The sequence below is a fragment of the Bos javanicus genome, chromosome 8 (genome assembly GCF_032452875.1).
Source record: "Bos javanicus breed banteng chromosome 8, ARS-OSU_banteng_1.0, whole genome shotgun sequence".
NCBI classification, from domain to species: domain Eukaryota; kingdom Metazoa; phylum Chordata; class Mammalia; order Artiodactyla; family Bovidae; genus Bos; species Bos javanicus.
This window is the reverse complement of record NC_083875.1, coordinates 15,444,908-15,465,015: the sequence shown is the minus strand read 5'-3', so window position 1 is coordinate 15,465,015 and position 20,108 is coordinate 15,444,908. Positions and strand designations below refer to the sequence as shown.

At 40.1% G+C, this 20,108-nt stretch overlaps 1 protein-coding gene across 10 annotated transcripts in view; it reads right to left on the bottom strand.

Moving 5' to 3' along the window:
• The window catches only part of LINGO2 (leucine rich repeat and Ig domain containing 2), a 1,446,924-nt gene extending 1,427,528 nt beyond the window's left edge, over window positions 1-19,396 (bottom strand). For 4 of the 10 annotated variants that reach the window (XM_061425097.1, XM_061425100.1, XM_061425093.1 and 1 more), the window contains exon 1: window positions 18,412-19,002. The gene's annotated coding sequence lies outside the window, so the exon portion shown is untranslated. Of the gene's footprint in view, window positions 1-18,411; window positions 19,003-19,308 lie in introns of those variants that run through there. The other 6 variants (XM_061425094.1, XM_061425103.1, XM_061425099.1 and 3 more) reach the window with 3 other exon arrangements.
• Between the last annotated feature and the right edge of the window lie 712 nt (window positions 19,397-20,108).

The following is a 20,108-nucleotide window of genomic DNA, read 5'->3' as shown; positions in this document are numbered from 1 at the left end:
ACCATAAAGAAGGCTAAGCACTGAAGAACTAATGCTTCTGAACTGTGGTGCTGAAGGAGACGAGAATCTCTTGGACAGCAGGAGATCAAACCAGTCGATCCTAAAGGAAATCAACCCTGAATATTCCTTGGAAGGACTGATGCTGAAGCTGAAGCTCCAATACTTTGGCTACCTGATGTGAAGAACTGACTTACTAGAAAAGATCCCAAAGCTGGGAAAGATTTAAGGGAGGAGGAAAAGGGGATGACAGAGGACAAGATGATTGGATGGCATCACCAACTCAATGGACATGAGTTTGAGCAAACTCTAGGAGATGGTGAAGGACAGGAAAGCCTGATGTGCTGCAGTCCATGGGGCCACAGAGAGTTGGACACAACTGAGCGACTGAACACAACCAATGTGTTCATCCGACATCACCATGCAACCTTCCTCACAATTACTCATTATCATTTCCTGTTGGGTAATTCAATCTTCTACTGATTACCAGGAGTTGTAAAGAATATGCAGCTGTAATTGGCAATACAAATGCTTATCTACCCACCCTCCTTATGTCCTTTCCTTTTATTTTCCTCCAAGTCCATTTGAGCTCACTTTAAGCTGTTTTGATGGATGACCCCAAAAGCTTAGGCTGCAAACTGAAGTGATGGAATTTTACAAGGCCACCAGATGGTGGCAGTGTCCAGTTCTAATACTGAATCCTCTGTACATAAAAATATGTCACACTCTACAAACACTGAAAAGAAACATCTGGTACTCAGAAATACATAGCTTAAATTGATGCATTCTCTAGAAAACAGTAACTTAAAATTGTATAATTATCAATCATATACATGTGTTATGTGTACCTGCTCAGTCTCGTCCAACTCTCTGTGACCCCACAGACTGTAGTCCACCAGGCTCCCCTATTCATGGGATTCTCCAGGCAATAATCCTGGAGCAGGTTGCCATTTCCTCCTCCAGGGGATCTTCCCAACCCAGGGATCAAACCCGAGTTTCCTGCAGATGCTTTCCCACTGAGCCATCGGGGAAGCCCATAATCACCAGCCGTACAATAACCCAGTCTGAACTAGAGTAGGAAAATGTTACTTTCTTAAACTGCTAAAATTGATCAACTGTTAATCATTCTTCATCCCCAAATACATGAGGTAACAGTCCCAAAATACTTTCTATTAAAATTTCTACTTCTGTTCATCCATTTGACTCACCTCTTTAAAATGTGATAATATACTTGTCACATGAAGAACTGTGAATCAGACAATAAAAATAATAATAATAGATAAAATAACAATACTCACAGAGTTTCTTAGACACTAGGATGATTGTCTGTTTGCTAACCAAAATATTTTAATGTTCCAATTCAGGGTAACAAATTGCAGCACCTCGTTTCATGGTTTCCTTAAGTTTAAAACTTTATAGTGAACTGTGGGTAATGTGATTAATATATTATATGCATTATGCTTTTGTAGAGTTTCACTGTCTTTCCCTTCTCAAATCCTAGAGTGCTTCATATTATTTACCACATAAGTAATCAGTCTAAGACTGATTCACTGTTTTAGCCAAGCAATCTTTTAGAATATATGTGCAGTGACTGACAGCACCAGTTTTAGTAAAAAGTTCTCTTAAAATAGCAGTAATAAATACATTTTGCTTAATTCTCTTCAGTAAATTCCACTTAGCAACACTTGCAGAAACACAAAATAGCTTTAATAAGAGTGAGTGAATTTACACTATTTATGTATAGCATAATATTTCTTTTAACAAAAAAATAGTAACTCACCACAGCTTCCCAAAAGTCATTTTGAGATTTCTTCAGAGAGCCTACAACTGCTTTTGTAGGCAAATGTATTTTTAATCCAATTTATGAAGGATTTAAAAAATACTGAATGGAATACACTATGATCTAATAATTTTCTGGAATATTTGTTGTTTAGTCACCAAGTCAGGTCCCATTCTTTTGCAACCCTATGGACTGTTGCCCACAAGGATCCTCTGTTCATGGGATTCTCCAGGCTAGAATACTGGAGTGGTGGCCATTTCCTTCTCCAGGGGATCTTCCCTACCCAGGGATCAACTCTGCGTCTCCTGCATTCTCAGGCAGATTCTTTACCACTGAGCCACCTGGGGAGCCCCTTCTGAAATATACCCTACAACAATGGTTTTAGAGACATTTTCTAAGTTAAATGAGACATTTTCTGCGTGCACTTCAGTTAATGGAAGTGCTCGGTTGTCTATGCAGAACGTGCAAAGAAACTCAAAATAAGTTTTGTGAGCCAACATCTCTTGAAGTTTACATGGTCAAAAAGGTTGGAAACTAGGTAGAGGAAATTTCTTTTTCAGTTGTTCATATGCTGTAAATCCTACCACCAGCTCCTCACCTCAAATCTTGATGAAGTTCTAAGGAAACATTTTCAAAAGCTTGAAATGAATACATTGATGTTTGAGGGACATAACAGTTAATGTCTGATTTGAATCTTAGAACATGCTGTTCTGAAACCATTCTTGTAGGGTATGTTCCAGAGCACAGTTTGTGTCACTGAGTATTTTTAAGCCATTCATTGTTTTTGTTGTTTAGTCTCTATGCATGTCTGAGTCTTTGCAACCCCATGGACTGCAGCACACCAGACCCCTGTCCTCCACTGTCTCCCAGAGTTTGCTCAGACTCATGTTCAGCAAGTCAGTGATGCTATCTAACCTCTCATCCTCTGCTGCTTCCTTCTCCTTTGGCCTCAATATTTCCCAGCATCAGGGTCTTTATGAGTGAGTTGGCTCTTCGCAGCAGGTGGCCATAGATTGAATTAATAAGTGATAAGCTAAGATCCTGAAGCAGAGAGTGATGCTGGCTACACTTTCCCTGGGAGAGGCAAGATGGTGTTAATGTTTCCAGAACACCAGAGCTGTTAAAAGATATTTTAAATCCTGCCCAAGAAGAATGCAAAGAAAGATGATGTAGTCTCAAAGGAGGGAATGAATATCTAGGAACCAACAGAGAAATATAATGCAGCCATCCAGAGGAAATGCATTTCCTGGGTCATAGCAAATGGAGTTAAACAGTTCCAATCCTGTTTTCTGTTTAGACAGGTTAAGTTACACTGTGGTAACAAACATCTCCATAGTGTTAGTAGCTTAAAACCACAAAGATTAGTTTGCTATTCATGAAACATGGTACGGTGTATCAGTGATGGACAGAGGCTGGCTCTTCTCATTGAAGTATCCAATGATTTAAGCTGAGGAACAGCACCATCTCTCACGTTGGTGACTGCAGAGTCAGAAGGAAAAGAAAGATCGCAGGAGATTCTCATGCCAGCTCAGCCTGAGTGACGCTTGTCACTTCTGCTCACTATTTCTTGTTCAGAACTGGCATGCGGCCCTGCCCAATCACATGAAAGTAAGAAAGCTCAGTCCTACCATGTGCCCAGGAGGCACAGAAAGCTTAGACGACTGATATTAGTGTCTACCACGCCATTGGTGTGTGAACAAAGCATCCACCAAGTCCAGAGAAAGTTTATCTGAGGTTGCATTCCTGTCAATCAACTCAGACCTCACCTTTACCTCTTCTACTTTTCTGAGATATATCCCTAGAGGAGCCAGAGACAGCCTACTTGAACAGGGCAAAAAGCATGGGAGTCAACCTGAAGAAACACAGGAGAGGCTGCCCAACTCCCATTTATTCTCCATGACAAGAGGCCAACATCAAACTGGCCAGGCTAAGGTAAGGGAAAACTTTATTACTAAATGAATTTGCTGCTGCTGCTGCTGCTAAGTTACTTCAGTCATGTCCAACTCTGTGCAACCCCATAGACGGCAGCCCACCAGGCTCCCCTGTCCCTGGGATTCTCCAGGCAAGAACACTGGAGTGGGTTGCCATTTCCTTCTCCAATGCATGGAAGGGAAAGGGAAAGTGAAGTCGCTCAGTCGTGTCCGACTCCTAGCAACACCAGGGACTGCAGCCCACCAGGCTCCTCCGTCCATGGGATTTTCCAGGCAAGAGTACTGGAGTGGGGTGCCATTGCCTTCTCTGACCAAATGAATTTAGGACTTATTAAATGAACAGAATATAACAGAAGTGAGACTATTCAAGTTATTAGATGTACTCACAGAGCATTGATTTTCTAAAGGACTTCCCAGGTGACTTAGTGGTAAAGAATCCTCCACCAACGCAGGAGACACAGGACAAGGAGGTTTGATCCCTGGGTTGGGAAGATCCCCTGGAGGAGGAAATAGCAACCCACTCCAGTAGTCTTGCCTAGAAAATCCCATGGACAGAGGAGCTTGGCAGGCTACAATTTACAGGGTCACATAAGAGTTGGACACAACTTACTGACTGAACAAAAGGCTTATTTTCTAACAATATGTAAATAAGATATGAAACCTATCTGAGATATTCTTTACAAGCAAGAAAAGGATTAGCCCCACCAAATAGATTTGAACGGAAAGAAAAAGGAGATAAATGCTGCTGCTGCTGCTAAGTCACTGCAGTCGTGTCCAACTCTGCATGATCCCAGAGGTGGCAGCCCACCAGGCTCCCCCGTCCCTGGGATTCTCCAGGCAAGAACACTGGAGTGGGTTGCCATTTCCTTCAAGGAGATAAATACTTGCTTAAACAAGAAACACACACATGGGAAAAAAAAATGTTTGTGCTGGGTGGATACAGCTTCTGTGAACAGTGAAGTCAGAAAGAAAATGAAAAAAAAAAACTGCCAAGTGAATCCAAATAAAAACAAAACTATCAAAATACTTTTTGAAAATCAGAGGAAAAACATCATATATAACCAAAAGAATCTCAGAAACATTAAGATAAAAAGCTATTACAGAAATGGAAGAAAAATTAGAAATTAGGCTAAACTACCCTAGAGTTTTTTCCAGATACATGAAACCAAAATTAAAGATAAAAATGCTGTGAGAATATAACTTAAGTCAAAAACACCTAGGAAAATGCTCCATCAGAGCAAAATGAATGGCAGAAAATCTGATTAGACTCTAATACTGGCCAAATAGAAATGCTGGGCAGAGACAAAAAACATAATTATTTCCAACAAAATAGATTTAGGCAAAGAGTGATAACCCCTTATACTATCAGAACATGTATACAGTGGATCTCCCGGATACAAACTACCATTAAATCAGTAAATTTTTGCTCTTTCAATTTCTGTCAGTGATCTAGAAGGTATCACAGGAGAAAATAGGATATAAGTGTTTGAAGAGGTCAAATATACAAAATGAAAGACTAAAATACTGATATTCTATGCAAACTGGTTGTAATTTGAAGACAGGATAAAAATCAGTGCTTATTTGGAGTCAAATGAGTTGTTCAACAATCTTCAATCCAAGTCTAAAGGACTATATGCAGGTTATCAACTGCTCCATCTATAACCAGATTTTAAACTGCAATTATTTGACATGTATTGCTACCCTTGTTTCTTAATCTATAAAATGCATTTGATATGAAAATTTGAAAAAATTATGTCATAATAAAAGAAGAATAAAATACAATAGAAAGAAATGAATTTAAAATTGATTTGTTTTTGCTTTTCTGTACAAAAACCTCCATTCTTATATAAAGATGATATACATTACTGCATTTGAGATTATTTTATCAATGGCTTTTAAATATATATGTTTAATACAGAAATGACTTCAATTGTATAGGCACTGAGTATACAAGTTTATTTTCACCCCTTATCTATTCTATTATCATAAACTCTACATAAGATGTGCAGGGTAGAAAGGTGTTATTACACCTGTTTTACCTAAGGAAACTAACATCTCATGGGATTAACAGATTGCTTGAGATGCATTAATTAGCAGTCAATGGCAGAGTCAGAATTTGAAACCAAATCTTTCAAACCTTTGTTCATTGCATGCTATCTGCCTTATGAAAGTTTTGGATTTGGATATATTAAAACTTTCTAAGTATTATAAAATCACATTTCAATTCATTCCAAAAATATTCAATAAGAACTGACTATATTCTAGATTATTTTTAAAAAACAATGATGAATATAATTTTTACCCTCACGAACCACATGATTTGAAAAGATACACTGGAGAGTGAATAAAAGTAATATTTTAAAAATACATATAATAATGTAAGTTAGTAAATTTAGAGATTACATGTTTTCCAGAGTTTCTGGAATGGTTTATTGAGAGTAAGACACAAGGCTAGTTTTAAAGGACAAATAGGAGCTTGTCCAGATATTCTGCTTAGTTTCAGTTGGAGGGATCCCTATGTGCAAATGTAGGGAGATATATAAAAAATGGAAAGGTTTTATCAGTAAGTACTATATAATTTACCTGGAGGAGGGCATGGCAACTCATTCCAGTATACTTGCCTGGATAATCCCATGGACAGAGGAGCCTAGGAGGCGACAGTCAATGGGATCGCAAAGAATCAGACACGACTGATGGACTAAGCACAGCACAGCACTACATTATTTTACTTTTAAATATCGTTTCCAACATATCAGAACTCAGTATGAATTCTTAAATTCATTAGCCCTTCATTCTTATAAAACGATTAGTACACTGGATATCTAGCTACTCTCTCTTCTCCCACAAGGACAGCTAAATGGAAAGATGGATGACAAGCACCTTCCAAAATGCAAATAACTTCTCCATAGTTTTGCACCATTACTAGTGACAAAACATTTGACTACTGTCCATATTCTAAAGCTATAATTTTGCATCATTAATTTCTATTGCATCAAACTACACATCCTCCCCTGAAATTTACATTAACATAATCACCGAATCTTCCTTACTGAACCAGATGGAAACACTTTAATCTTTGTTCCCCTAATTCCTCCACAAAATCGACAGTCACTGCTCCCACATATGGACAAACAGGAGCAGAAGCTCCACATCCCATAGGACAGTCCAATGTACCTCTTCTCAACAATCACCAAGACCTAAGTATTTGTCTAGGCTATATAAGCACCTACAAACACAAACAGAATTTATTTCATTTCCTATTTCACATTATTTCATCAATTTTATTTATAAATATTTTCAAGAATAATGACTGACAAAATGCACTTTGTTCCAATGGTGATTTATACGGTTTCTCTGACAAAGATACTCTATATTTTATTCAGAGTTATACAGTACCCTGTGAGAGTCCTGAATACAGAACCAACCAGAAGTGCTTCCTTCCTAATTTTGGCACCTACAAAAATAAGATCACTAATATACGCATATGTTCTAAAATGCTTTTCAGTAATTTCATTTAAAAAGTTCTTTAAGAAAAAAGGGCGATGGAGTGTCATCCATCTGTACCAGTTAATTAGAATGAGTTTTATGAAAAGTAATGAAAAATATCAATTAAAAGTCATGTACAGAAAGGCAAGATAACCTGTTGTGAGCCCTAGATCTTAAGGATATGTTAAACAATTACTTGGAAGGGATAGATTGGAAGGCATATATCCAATACATGAATAAATGGATGAGACAGTTAAAGCCACTGATGGAAAAATCCGAGGGAGGGGCATCTGAAATGCATATATCTGCTAGTATACTGTTGTCCACACATGGTGGCTTATCTGCATTGCTGCCCCACCTCTGACACAAAAACAAGCTGTTATCAACCTCTCCCAGGAATCCAATCACATTCCAGTTACTAAGACTTGTGTGATTTTGGTCAGCAGAAGCAGGACCTTGTACACAGTACTGACCCTTCAACACCTAGAGGGTTGGGAGCACCCATCCTCTGTGCAGTTGAGAACATGCACAGCTTACAGTCAGCCCCCTGTATCAACAGTTCTTCCATATTCATGGACTCAGTATCCTCAGTTCTGCTTCTGTGGATGAAGGTTCAACCAACCTTGGATAGTACAGAACTGCAGAGTTTACTACTGAAGAATATCTGCACATAAGTGGACCAATTCAGTGCAAACCTAGTGCTAATTGTACAACCAAGGGCTAATTGTACAACATCATGCTTGAAAAATTTCCATTTGATATCTATGTTCTCAAGCTTATTCTAGTCTCTAACCACTTAATCCTCTTGTCTCTCACCCACACAACACACAGCCTCCCTCTTCTCTCATTTCTTCTACAAGGCACCTTCGGACTTTGTCAAAACCTTGGGTAAAAGAGAGTTCCAGGAAGCTCTTTCACCCTGTAAATTATGTGTTTCTGTAACATTCAATTATTTATGATGTGAATGTTTTACTTCTATAATCATAAAAAATGAAAAAACATTTAAAATCATTTATGTAGAAAAGGGCTTCAATTAGAGAAATGAATGAGGATATGCCCTTAAGCAACAATGTATCCCTAGCACTGCATATGATGCATTTATTCATAGTAGGTGCTCAAAAATGCTGTTGATAAGGAAATTATTCCAAGACAGTAAAGAATGTAACAATACAGGGGAAATGAAAATGATACAGATGATAGCAATGTATAGTATGTATTCCTCAGATGATGGATACATGAGTTATTAGATATGAAGAGAAATAAAGTGAAGTAGGAAAGAACACTATGGATTAGTCTATTATTTTACAAGTTCTGTACTAAGTGTTCACTAGGTACCATACACATCTTGGAGAAATTTTCCTGTCCCTCCTCCAACCCTCATAGGTAAATCTGTGACATTCTGCTTAGTTTCCAAATGCATAGAACACAAATTTTCATGAAATATTTAGTTTCTTACTCTGTCTTATATGTTATTTTCCATATTGGCCTGCAATATGGAAAAGTAAGATTACCTTACTATCAAAAGTAAGATTTTATTTGTCCCCTTTATACAGACAATGTTATTAGCCACGGCCTATGACTGAAGCGACTTAGCAGCAGCACACCAGTGCTTAAAACAGAGGAAGTATATAAAAAGTACCTGTTAAATTAATCAGTCAATCACTGACCAAGTATTGTTCTATTACACTCACATTTTCTCAACAATGTATCTTGAAGATCTCACTATAAAGATCTGTAACATTCCATCTACCTTCTTGCTCAACACGCAATGTAGAATTCATTGTAGGAGCAATTCAAAGTTTATATAACTATGTTCCTAGGGAATATATGGATGTTTTTTCAATTCTTCAATAAGTATGCATTTCAAGAGTTTTGCTTCTTCCTTTACAAACTGTCCACCTTTTGGAGTCTTTTTCTTGTTTCACTTGGTGCCTAGAATTTCCATTATGTTGGGTAGAAATGAGAGCAGACATTCTTGCCTTGCTTTCAAGATTAGTAGAAAAGCATCTGGTCTTTCACCATTAAGTATCATATCAGCCATAGGCTTATTGGAGATGCACTGTATTGAAGTTGACTGTCCCTTATATCTCAATATTTGATAGGAAATTTTATTAAGTGCTAGATTTTGTCAAAAACTTCTTGTAGCATATATTGAAATGATCATATAACTTTATGTTTCTTTTTTTACTCTATTAATATGGTATACTATAGTGATTGATTTTCTAATGTTAAACCAACATTGTATTTTGGAGATGAACCCTTCTCATAATCTGGTGTAAAGTTTCGTTAATACTATTTATATTTATGTTCATGAAGGATATTGGTCTGTAGCTTTCTTTTCTATAATGTCTTTTCATGATATTGGTATCAGTGTGATGTTGGTCTCTTAGAATCTAAGTTGGAAAGTGTTCCTCCATCTGTAATTTTCTGGGAAAGATTGTGTAGAATCGGCATTACTCCTTCCTTAAATGTTCAGATTTTATTAGTGATCTGTTGCTGAGGTTTACTTTGTTAAGAGCCTCTGAAGTATTAGTTTTGAATTACAGATATTCTTTAACAGCCATATTGAGATACAACTTATATACCATTGAAGGTACTCATTTTATGTGAGTGACTCAATGATTTTTAGTAAATTTACAGATTTATGCAACCATCATGACAATCCAGTTATGAGACAGCTGCATGACCCTGAAAGATCCATTCTGCGGTGTTTCCTGGTTGCTCCTAGGACTTCTCTGGTGGCTCAGATGGTAGCGTCTACCTGCAGTCAATAAGATCCTGGGTAAATAAGATCCCCTGGAGAAGGGAATGACAACTCACTCCAATATTCTTGCTTGGAGAATTCCATGGACAGAGTTACCCCATGGCTACAGTCCATGGGGTTGCAAAGAGTCACACAGGACTGAGCAGCTAACACTTTCACTTTCACCATCTCCACTTCCAGTGTCAGGAAAATACCAATCCACTTTTGAATTCAGTAGATTTGCTTTTCTAGATACTTTATATAGACAGAAGCATCAATGTAGTCTTTTGTGTCTGTCTGGTTTCATTCAAGATAATGTATTTGAAGTTTATCTCTGCTGTAACATGCATTGGTATTCCATCCCTTTTTATTGCTGAATATTATTCTGTGGCATGGCTACAGTTCATTTTGTCTATTCACCAGATGACTATTCACCTATTCACCAGGTGACTTGGTACAGAAAGACTTTAACTATAAAAACAATTTTTTTAAAGTTTTGAAGCCATTCAGGTTATACATTTCTTATTGTATGTATATAATATATTGTTACAAATTCATGACAGCATTTTTGAGGATACATTCTTAGAAGAGGGCCTTCAAAGCCAACTATTATGAACATTTTTAATATAATAGGTATTTAAATTTCACCCCCTTAGGGGGGTAATGTGTGCTTGCTTGCTTGCTCAGTTGTGTCTGACTCTGCAATCCCATGGACTGCAGCCCACCAGGATCCTCTGTACAGCGGATCTCCAGGCAAAAGTTCTGGAGTGGGCTGTCATTTCCTTCTCCAGGGGATCTTTTCAATCCAGGAATCAAACCTGCATCTCCTGCATTGGCAGGCGGATTCCTTACCACTGAGCCACCTGGGGTAAACCAGTTTATAATATCTCCAATTACCTATACGAAGCTCTATTTCCCAACTTCATTAACAACAAATGGAATGTATCAGTGCTTCATCTTTTGTCCCAACTCATTAGCAAGACTATCTCACTCTTGTATTAATTTGCATTACTTCGATTCTTAGTGACATTATACATCTATCGTACATTTATATTCTGCTGCTGCTAAGTCGCTTCAGTTGTGTCCGACTCTGTGTGACCCCATAGACGGCAGCCCACCAGGCTCCCCCGTCCTTGGGATTCTCCAGGCAAGAACACTGGAGTGGATTGCCATTTCTTTCTCCAATGCATGAAACTGAAAAGTGAAAGTGAAGTCACTCAGTCCTTTCCGACTCTTAGCGACCCCATGGACTGCCGCCTACCAGGCTCCTCCGTCCATGGGATTTTCCAGGCAAGAGTACTGGAGTGGGGTGCCATTGCCTTCTCCGCATTTATATTCTACTTAGACCAATTTACTCCCCTTTTATGAATTCTTCCCAGGCCACTCTCACTTCACCCTATTTTGAAGTGCCTGGTAACACAACTCTAGCATTGTTACTGTGCAAAGTCTTGCAAACAACAGATATTTAACAAAAAATTCTGACTAAGTTGATAAATTATTCTTTTCTTATTGTTAGATTGCCACCCACTTTTGCCTTCTCTGTTTAACAAGATCACAAGATTCTTCAGAACAAAGACCTATTCACATACATTATCATATCCTATTATAGTAAAAATCACTTTAACATCAGTAAATATCTGAGTGTTAATTCATATGAATTTACATAATTAAGACCAAAGCTAGGGTTTTAGTATTTACCTGCAAATAAAATTGAAGGCAAATCTTACAGAGAAGCTATCTGCAATCCATCATCATATGCTCAACCAATGGGTGACAGTCAAAGACATATCTTCGCATGGTCTAAAGACTGCTTTATAGACTGATAGTATAGAATATCTATGATATAGAGTATATATATTGTGTAGTATATATATATAAAGTATAATGTATAAAGCATATAGTATATAAGGTATATAGATATATATACAAAACATATAATCTATTTAATGTATTATCATATATACAAATAGTTATTATTATAGAAAAGTCGAGTAAAAACAATAGCTAAGAAGATAAAGGTTATTTCCCTTTGATAAATGAAGCCCCACATTTCAAAAATCAACATTTATCACAAGGCACTGTTTTTGCGTCCCCTGGTACACCAGGAGCAATACAGTTTTTATGCTAATTATTTCCCTTCATGCTGGCTACTAGATAGATATCTTGCAGCTAACCATGGTTACATTATTATAGAATGGGATAGTATGAAGACACAAAATCCTCTTATGCAGTCCAATTTAGAATCCATTTCAAAAACTCTCTAGTGCTACACCTAGAAATTGAAATGTGCTAGGAATCTTAGATTTTTCCATTTATTTCTGTTACACTAAAATTTGGTTATGACTTTTGTAAAGACAACAATTCTCTCTTTAGAGACAATCTGCTATTATGTTCTATTATACCTGCAAAAGATAATTTGTTTCCAAGTCCAAGTTCCAAGGTTTGCATTTAGACTTACTAATATTATTAGAGAAATACATTCATAGTTTATATTGACAATGACACTAAAATTCAAAGGAAGGAAATGGTATTTGACTTATCTTTGTGACCCGGAAAGATGAGCTGTTCTTACATTAACTGCTGAACACATTTACAAAAGCCACAAAATTTATTCATATTTTATCCTAGCAGGTCTCATATTTTATCAAAAGGGCACATAATTATTTCTGTGGGCTTTTAAAGTTTTATTCAAGTCAATGAATCATTTAATATCTACAATCTACGTCCTTACTAATTCAACTGGTGAAAATAACCTATAAACAATACAATTAGCATTTAAATCACTAAAATAAAATAGGACTAATGGACTATCAGCATTTCTGGGTAAATTCCATTGTAAAAACTAAGGTATTATAGTAGTTTTGGGTCCCACTGCACAAATCAAACCAACGATTTAACATTTCAAAAGCTAAATATTTTTAAAGCTTTCACAGAAATTGGGTAATTGACCTCACAGTTGAGTTCAGAAAAACTGGGTAACTGACCTAGGGAAAACAAAGACAATTGCTACTATGTAAATTAAACACAAGAAGAAGAAAAATTCAGAAATAGAGAACGCTAAAAACAAAACAAAAATACAGGGACTCCATTTAAACTTTACTATTCAAAAATACCTGACTTTTCTTCCTTTTATTCTATTCTTAAACAGTAAGCATCACAGTGTTTGTACCATATTTTTAAGTTTTGGCTGCACCCCCCTATGTGTGGGATCTGAGTTCCCAGACCTGGGATTGAACCCACAACTCCTGCCTGAAGAGGGGGAGTCAACCACGGGAACACTAGGGAAGTTGCCAGTTTGTGCCATATTAATGATAACTTTGAGAAAATCATCTAAAATATGTATACATAAATTTAATTTTTACTTTCAAAACACTAGCTAATACGTCCTCCAGAAAAAAAAAAAATCTTCTCATCAAAGACATATAAAAATTTATGCTTCATTATGAAAGTTGCAAGGGCTTCCCTGATGGCTCAGTGATAAAGAATCCACCTGCAATGCAGGAGACACAGGTAGACAGGGGTTCAAATCCTGGGTCAGGAAGAGTCCCTGGAGGAGGAAATGGCAACCCACTCCAGTAATCTTTGCCTGGAAAATCCCATGGACAGAGGAGCCTGGAGGGCTACAGTCCTGCCAGGACTGTAGGGGTCACAGAGACGGACACCAGTGAGCACAGGACACAGCACACGTGGAAGTTTTCCAGGTATTCTTCAAATACATCATTTCATTTACCTCCATATCAAGTGTTACAATGCCTGACATTTACTTAGCACCTGAAAGTTTTTTTTTGTTTCTTTTTCCAAAGCTTAAACCTAGGTGTAGTCAGGTTTTAAACCCAAGGATAGAGTAGGTAGATATTAAATTTCCCCACTTTACTGAATTCAACACTGAGCCTTAGATAAATAAGAGAGCTTTTCAAAAGTGACACATTAGTCATAAGAGACAGAAGTAGAATTCAAGTCTTCCGATTCCAAGTCCTGTACTTCTACTTATTGACACTGCCTCCTGCTGGCACTCAAGTTAGTTTCTCTTGGGAGATTGTTAGTAGATTTTTCTCTCTGAGGACATTTCAAATCCATTTAGCAATTGTATTCGCTGAGTGACACTTAAATAAAAATAGTTACATTTACTAAAGACTTAGATGGAGTTAAGGCCTTCCTAAAATGAATTACTATTTTTTTATGTATAGTTGATTTACAATGTATTAATTTCTCCTGTACAGCAAAGTGACTCAGTTATATTGGACATGGAACAACAGATTGGTTCCAAATAGGAAAAGGAGTATGTCAAGGCTCTATATTGTCACCCTGCTTATTAACTTATAGGCAGAGTACATCATGTGAAAGGCTGGGCTGGAGGAAGCACAAGCTGGAATAAAGATTGCCAGGAGAAATATTAATAACCTCAGTCATGCAGATGACTACACATTTATGGCAGAAAGTGAAGAAGAACTAAAGACCCTCTTGATGAAAGTAAAAGAGGAGAGTGAAAGAGTTGGCTTAAAGCTCAACATTCAGAAAACGAAGATCATGGCATCTGGTCCCATTACTCCATGAAAAATAGGTGGGGAAACAGTGGAAACAGTGGCTGACTTTATTTTTATGGGCTTCAAAATCACTGCAGATGGTGATTGCAGCCATGAAATTAAAAGACACTTACTCCTTGGAAGAAAAGTTATGACCAACCTAGACAACATATTAAAAAGCAGAGACATTACTTTGCCAACAAAGGTCCGTCTAGTCAAGGCTATGGTTTTTCCAGTGGTCATGTATGGATGTGAGAGTTGGACTGTGAAGAAAGCTGAGCACCGAAGAATTGATGCTTTTGAACTGTGGTGTTGGAGAAGACTCTTCAGAGTCCCTTGGACTGCAAGGAGATCCAACCAGTCCATCCTAAAGGAGATCAGTCCTGGGTGTTCATTGGAAGGACTAATGTTGAAGTGGAAGCTCCAGTACTCTGGCCACCTGATACAAAGAGCGGACTCATTTGAAAAGACCCTGATGCTGGGAAAGATTAAGGGCAGGAGGAGAAGGGGACGACAGAGGATGAGATGGTTGGATGGCATCACCGACTCAATGGACACGGGTTTGGGTAGACTCAGGCAGTTGGTGACTGACAGGGAGGCCTGGCATACTGAGGTTCATGAGGTCGCAAAGAGTGGGGCACAACTGAGCAATGGAACTGAACTGAATAATATATATGCATATAAATGTATATTCATAATATTCATAAATATATTTAAACATAGATATATTAGTGAATATTAAATAATATATATTATTTTGTATATTCTTTACCATTATGATTTATGACAGGATACTGAATATAGACCCTTGTGCTATAGGACCTTACTGTTTGGATTACTAATTTCTGAGCAGGTTTACAAGTGTGGCTCAACTATTTGCTTACTGAGAATATTTCAGACTTGATTACACTGGGCAATAAGCACATGGAAATAAGGCACTCAAAGCAAAAATGCACCATATTTCAAGACAGTACATCCATCCCAGGTAATCACTTTCCAAGCTTGTACATTTCCCAGAAACAGAATCAGTGGAGTTGCAACCAGACCCAAGAGACAAACAGACATAAGAGATAATAATCAACTGATGATCTGTACTCCCAAAAGAATCAACCCCACAGTTCATGGTTTTCCTCCATGAAAAAATTTAAATAATGGAACAATCAGTATTTTAAAACTACCTCCCACTTACACAAAAAGTATGAACCAATAACTGTGAAATAACTATAAATCGGTATGGATTTTTTCAGAAGCAAATATTTTAACCAAAAGAGAGAAAATGAAATAATGAAAGCAAGTAAGGAAGGAGGGAGAGGGAGGGAAAAAGGAAGGCAGAGGGAGGGAAGGAGGGAGGGAGTACTAGCAAAAAATGTTTTTTTTCTTTAAACAAAAATGGTTGCTAAAAGAAGAAATCGGAGGTACATGCAGATCAGTAAACCTTTTGTCTACTATGTAACCTGTCCCTCTTATTCTTTCATTTCCTTATCACACATATTTTAAGCTCCATTGATTTTCTTTCAGGAAATGTGATCTTTTATCATTAAATAGTTCTTAAAGTTCTTAACTAAACAGCCCCCAAGCCATAAAAGAAAGGGGCCTGGTGATGTTACTCTCTCATCAAAATTATAAATGGAGTACCGAAAGTTGAGGGCTATGAAAATGAGGAAATATTTATGAAAATTATGAAAATCCCCAAAACATTTTTTTGTCAATATAGGCTCCTGCCTTATAAAAAATGCAACTAAACTGGAGAGTTAGAAACTGACAAACCTTTTGCATACAGTGACCTCCTATCCTTGTACTACAGGAAAACATTTCCACCTAGAGTCCTTTCAGAGAATATCTGGAGACCAAATGAAATCAACCATAATGACAACCAGAGCCAGATAATAATCAGTTTTTAATTGAAGCATCAAGCCAATTAATTTGTGACAACAGCCTATCACTCCTTATTCTTGACATGAAGTTTCAGAGGACTCAAACAATTCTCAGGTCCACAGCATTCCAGGAACACGTCAATGTTCTAACTCTTTTAAAATCACATTTATGAGACAGAGAAAAATCTTTAGAGATGGAGTTCTATAACTGAATTTGAGGTTACAAACCAGCCTCACTACTTTGATTCAATTCATTGTCAAGAAATACAGTGTCTCTTGAGCACCATATACACAGATTCCTAATGCTACCAGGTCTTCCTCTGGTTTCAGCTTCTTTCATAAAGAAAACTAAGCCCTTTTATGTATTTGTCTTCATTAACTCAATTCAACAAATACATAATCTGTGTCTAAACATGCAGATAACTGCATTTAGATGAGTAACTACTATTCTGTCACATAATAAAATTTCTAAGAGAGTATTATCTTAAGAACATAAACCATCTTTCTTCGAGATTTCAGCAAGACATTCATTCTTGCCTTCGACACAGAGCTCCATCCATGTAATACATGAATGACAAACTTTAAATAAATCTTCCCTGAGATCATGCTATATGTTATTCTGGAATGAAAAACATGAATACATTGGTCTGTTCCACTTCAATTACACTTATTATATAATATTAACTTACATAGTTACCTTAATAAAAAATAATAGATGCCTTACACATAAGTGGTAACCGAACTACTTCAGTTATCATCAATAGGCAACCCATCCCATTCCAATTCTTAAAATACCTGACTGTATCTCACGAAAACACTTCCAGCAGAAAGGGCTTCATTTTTCCTGCTTCACACGCTCACTATATGGTAAGTAATCCACACTCCTGGGTGATGGGATGATAGTACACTGAAGAATATTCTCCTCCTTTTAACCACTGCTTCTCATTTTTGAAAAAAAAAAAATGTTCACTCTTTCAGTATGTGGCCCAGTATTTATAAATACTGGACCTCTGCTTTTATTTAGTATTCCCAGAATATTCCACACCCTCCCATCATTTTTTTTTTTTTTGGTCTTCCTTCAGGATTATTCTGCAAGAGGGTTAATATCACAAGTCGGGTTTGTTAAAAGCCACCTTTAAAGGACTCTGAAATTGCACTGCTGAGTGTAAAATGACCACGTATGGTATGCACGAATACAAAACCGCACACTGAAAAATACATACGTTGCCAGCTGCCTGACAGACATGGTGTAATCACGCCAAGCGCACACAATCACACTACTCACTTTTTTTTTTTTTTTTTAGCTTAAGCACAATCATCACACATATTCAGCACCCACCGTGCCCAAGGCAGTAGCTAGTAGAAGCGATTTCTGTTAGTGGCTTAAGCAAGGATTTTGTCAAAGACAGTGTGAAATGTGAAATGAATCAGACTTCATTAAATCATCTGAACTTCAAGGCCATTTCCCAGCACCGCCCCCACCCCCAACCCACCTCAGGCACACAAGCTTAACTTCACCCTTCTTCCGCTCCTGATGTTCTCGCCCTGACTTCCTCCTCACCCTTATCTCTCTCTCTCTCTCTCTCTCGCTCTCTCCAAGTCTTATCAGCAGCTTTGCTCCGTTCTCAGAGCCAATCTCTTAGGAAAAGAAAATCAGTTAAATGCTAGATGGTGAGACTTCACCATCAGGTGCAAAGAAAAGGGGAGGAAAAGAAGAGGGTGTGGTACTCCCTTTTCCACCACACCCCACCCCTCGAGGCGCGCACTCCCGTCCACTGCGGCTCAGGGGAGCACCGCGGGTCCTCGCTCACCTCGGAGCAGCCTGATCCACAGACCAGCCACCTGGCCATCTCGTCAGGAAACTTCCCTTAAAGCAGCCAAACATTTAGGGAAGGCCGGAAAAATTAAGAATTAGTTCGAAAATACCTCCCACGGGGCTCCACGGAGGAAGACTCAAAGGCACCTTTAGATACAGACCGCACAGAACCGCATCCTCCACTCGCTCCCATCTTGGGTATCCGGCTGAGAATGGAAAGAGAACCCAGGAGGCGCGAAAGGAGAGTGGAGAAGGACTTACCTCCCGGGACTGCCCTTAGGGCGCGGAGCCAGGATCGCCTCCTGCCCCGAAGTGGCTCCGGCTCGGGCACAGCCTTCCGGAGCACAGCCCAGATTCGGACCCGCGTCCCCGCAGCTCTGCGCGCAGCCGGGAGTCGCGCCGGGACTCCGGCTCCCGTCCCACCGCCCCGGCCGGGCTCGCCTCGCCTCGCCTCCCCCTGCAGCGCCCGCTCCGCCACCCCGCGGGCACGCTCGCTCCCCGCGTTCGCCCCTCCGCCTCCCGGCGCCCCCACACCCACCCGCGCCGCGGCGCCCGCTGGGAGCCTCTAGCGGAGGCGAAGGGAACCGCAGCAGCCCCGCAGCGCCCGGGCTTCGACGCCGGCTGCCGAGAAGCCAGCCAGGCGGCAGGGGGGGCTTCACGCGCCCCCGGCCTCAATCCGCTCGCCGGATGCTGCCGCCGCACGCACCTACCCACCTGCGCCGGGCTCACCTGCCACCGAACGTCCTAGCGGCGTTCTCCAGTGCCCACGGCGCGCTGTGGCAACCAGCGGGTGGGTCAGCGGTACCAATGGGCCGGGGGTGGGGAGAGGGGGAACTCTCCGGAAACACACACACATCCACGCTGTAAATCAGCCTGGACAGACAACCTTGCTCTATGCCTATTTCCAGTGGATTCCACAGAGTGTAAGGTCAGGACAGGCTGCCTTCGCCTGGCTGCCTCCCACCTGGGCGCCAGCGGCACCGGCGGCAACTCCCTTGACTTGCCCGCCCCGAGCCATTCGTTCGGCTCGTGCAACCGCGTGGCGACGCCGGCAGAGACGAGCGCAACTTGGCTTGACCCTCCCCATCCCAGTCCCAACGTGCATTTTAAGTTTTTCTTCTTCCTAGCAATTCAGACAGCGGTTTTTCAGCCTCTTACCTTGCTTGAGACGCTGTTAATTCTCTTTTATATCATTAAAATCCAAAGCCAAGGATACGACGCACACAAGTTCAGAGGGTTTTCCTTGACTGCTCCGCCTCGGCTGAGCCGGTTTCCCCTTCTAGAGGGATCAGGAGTAGGGGGTGGCGGTTTAAAAAGCCCTCGCGCGACAGGCTCCGCCAAATCTTCCCGCTTGTGGAGACGGAGAGGGGGACAACCTTCCCAATCTCCAGAAGCCTCCCAGCCTCTCCTCGGTCAACTTGGCTTTATATTTAATTTTCTTCTTTAACCCGACAGGCCCATCAGTCAGTTCCCCGCATCAAGGCAGGAATGAAACAGATATTCACAGGTGTGGCCCCTCTTCTCTCTTTCTCAGGGTGATACCACCCCCTCCGTCGCCACCTTTCTCCCCTTAAATTAGAAAAGCGAATCTCTGCTCGGATTAGGTGGGGATTCGGTGGAGGGTGCTGTAAGAAGAACCACTCCAAGGCACAGCTTCAGAAACCCATTTCTGCAGGCAGCCCTCCGCAAAGGTGTCAGTTCTGAAGAAACTTTCAGGGGAGGCGGCGGCGGCCGTGCTGGGCTGGGCGGGCGGCAGGCAGCGAGTACCAGGTGAGGAGGCGGCGAGCAGGAGGGACACCAGGCAGGCGGCCGGCGGCTGGGTCCAGGCGCCCGGGCTTGGCGCGGAGGATGCGCGCGCACACACACACACGGGCACACACGCACAGACACTCGCGCGCGCGCACAGCCACAGACGCACGCCCGGCCCCGCGCCCGCGGCCCCAGGCCACCAGGGAGAG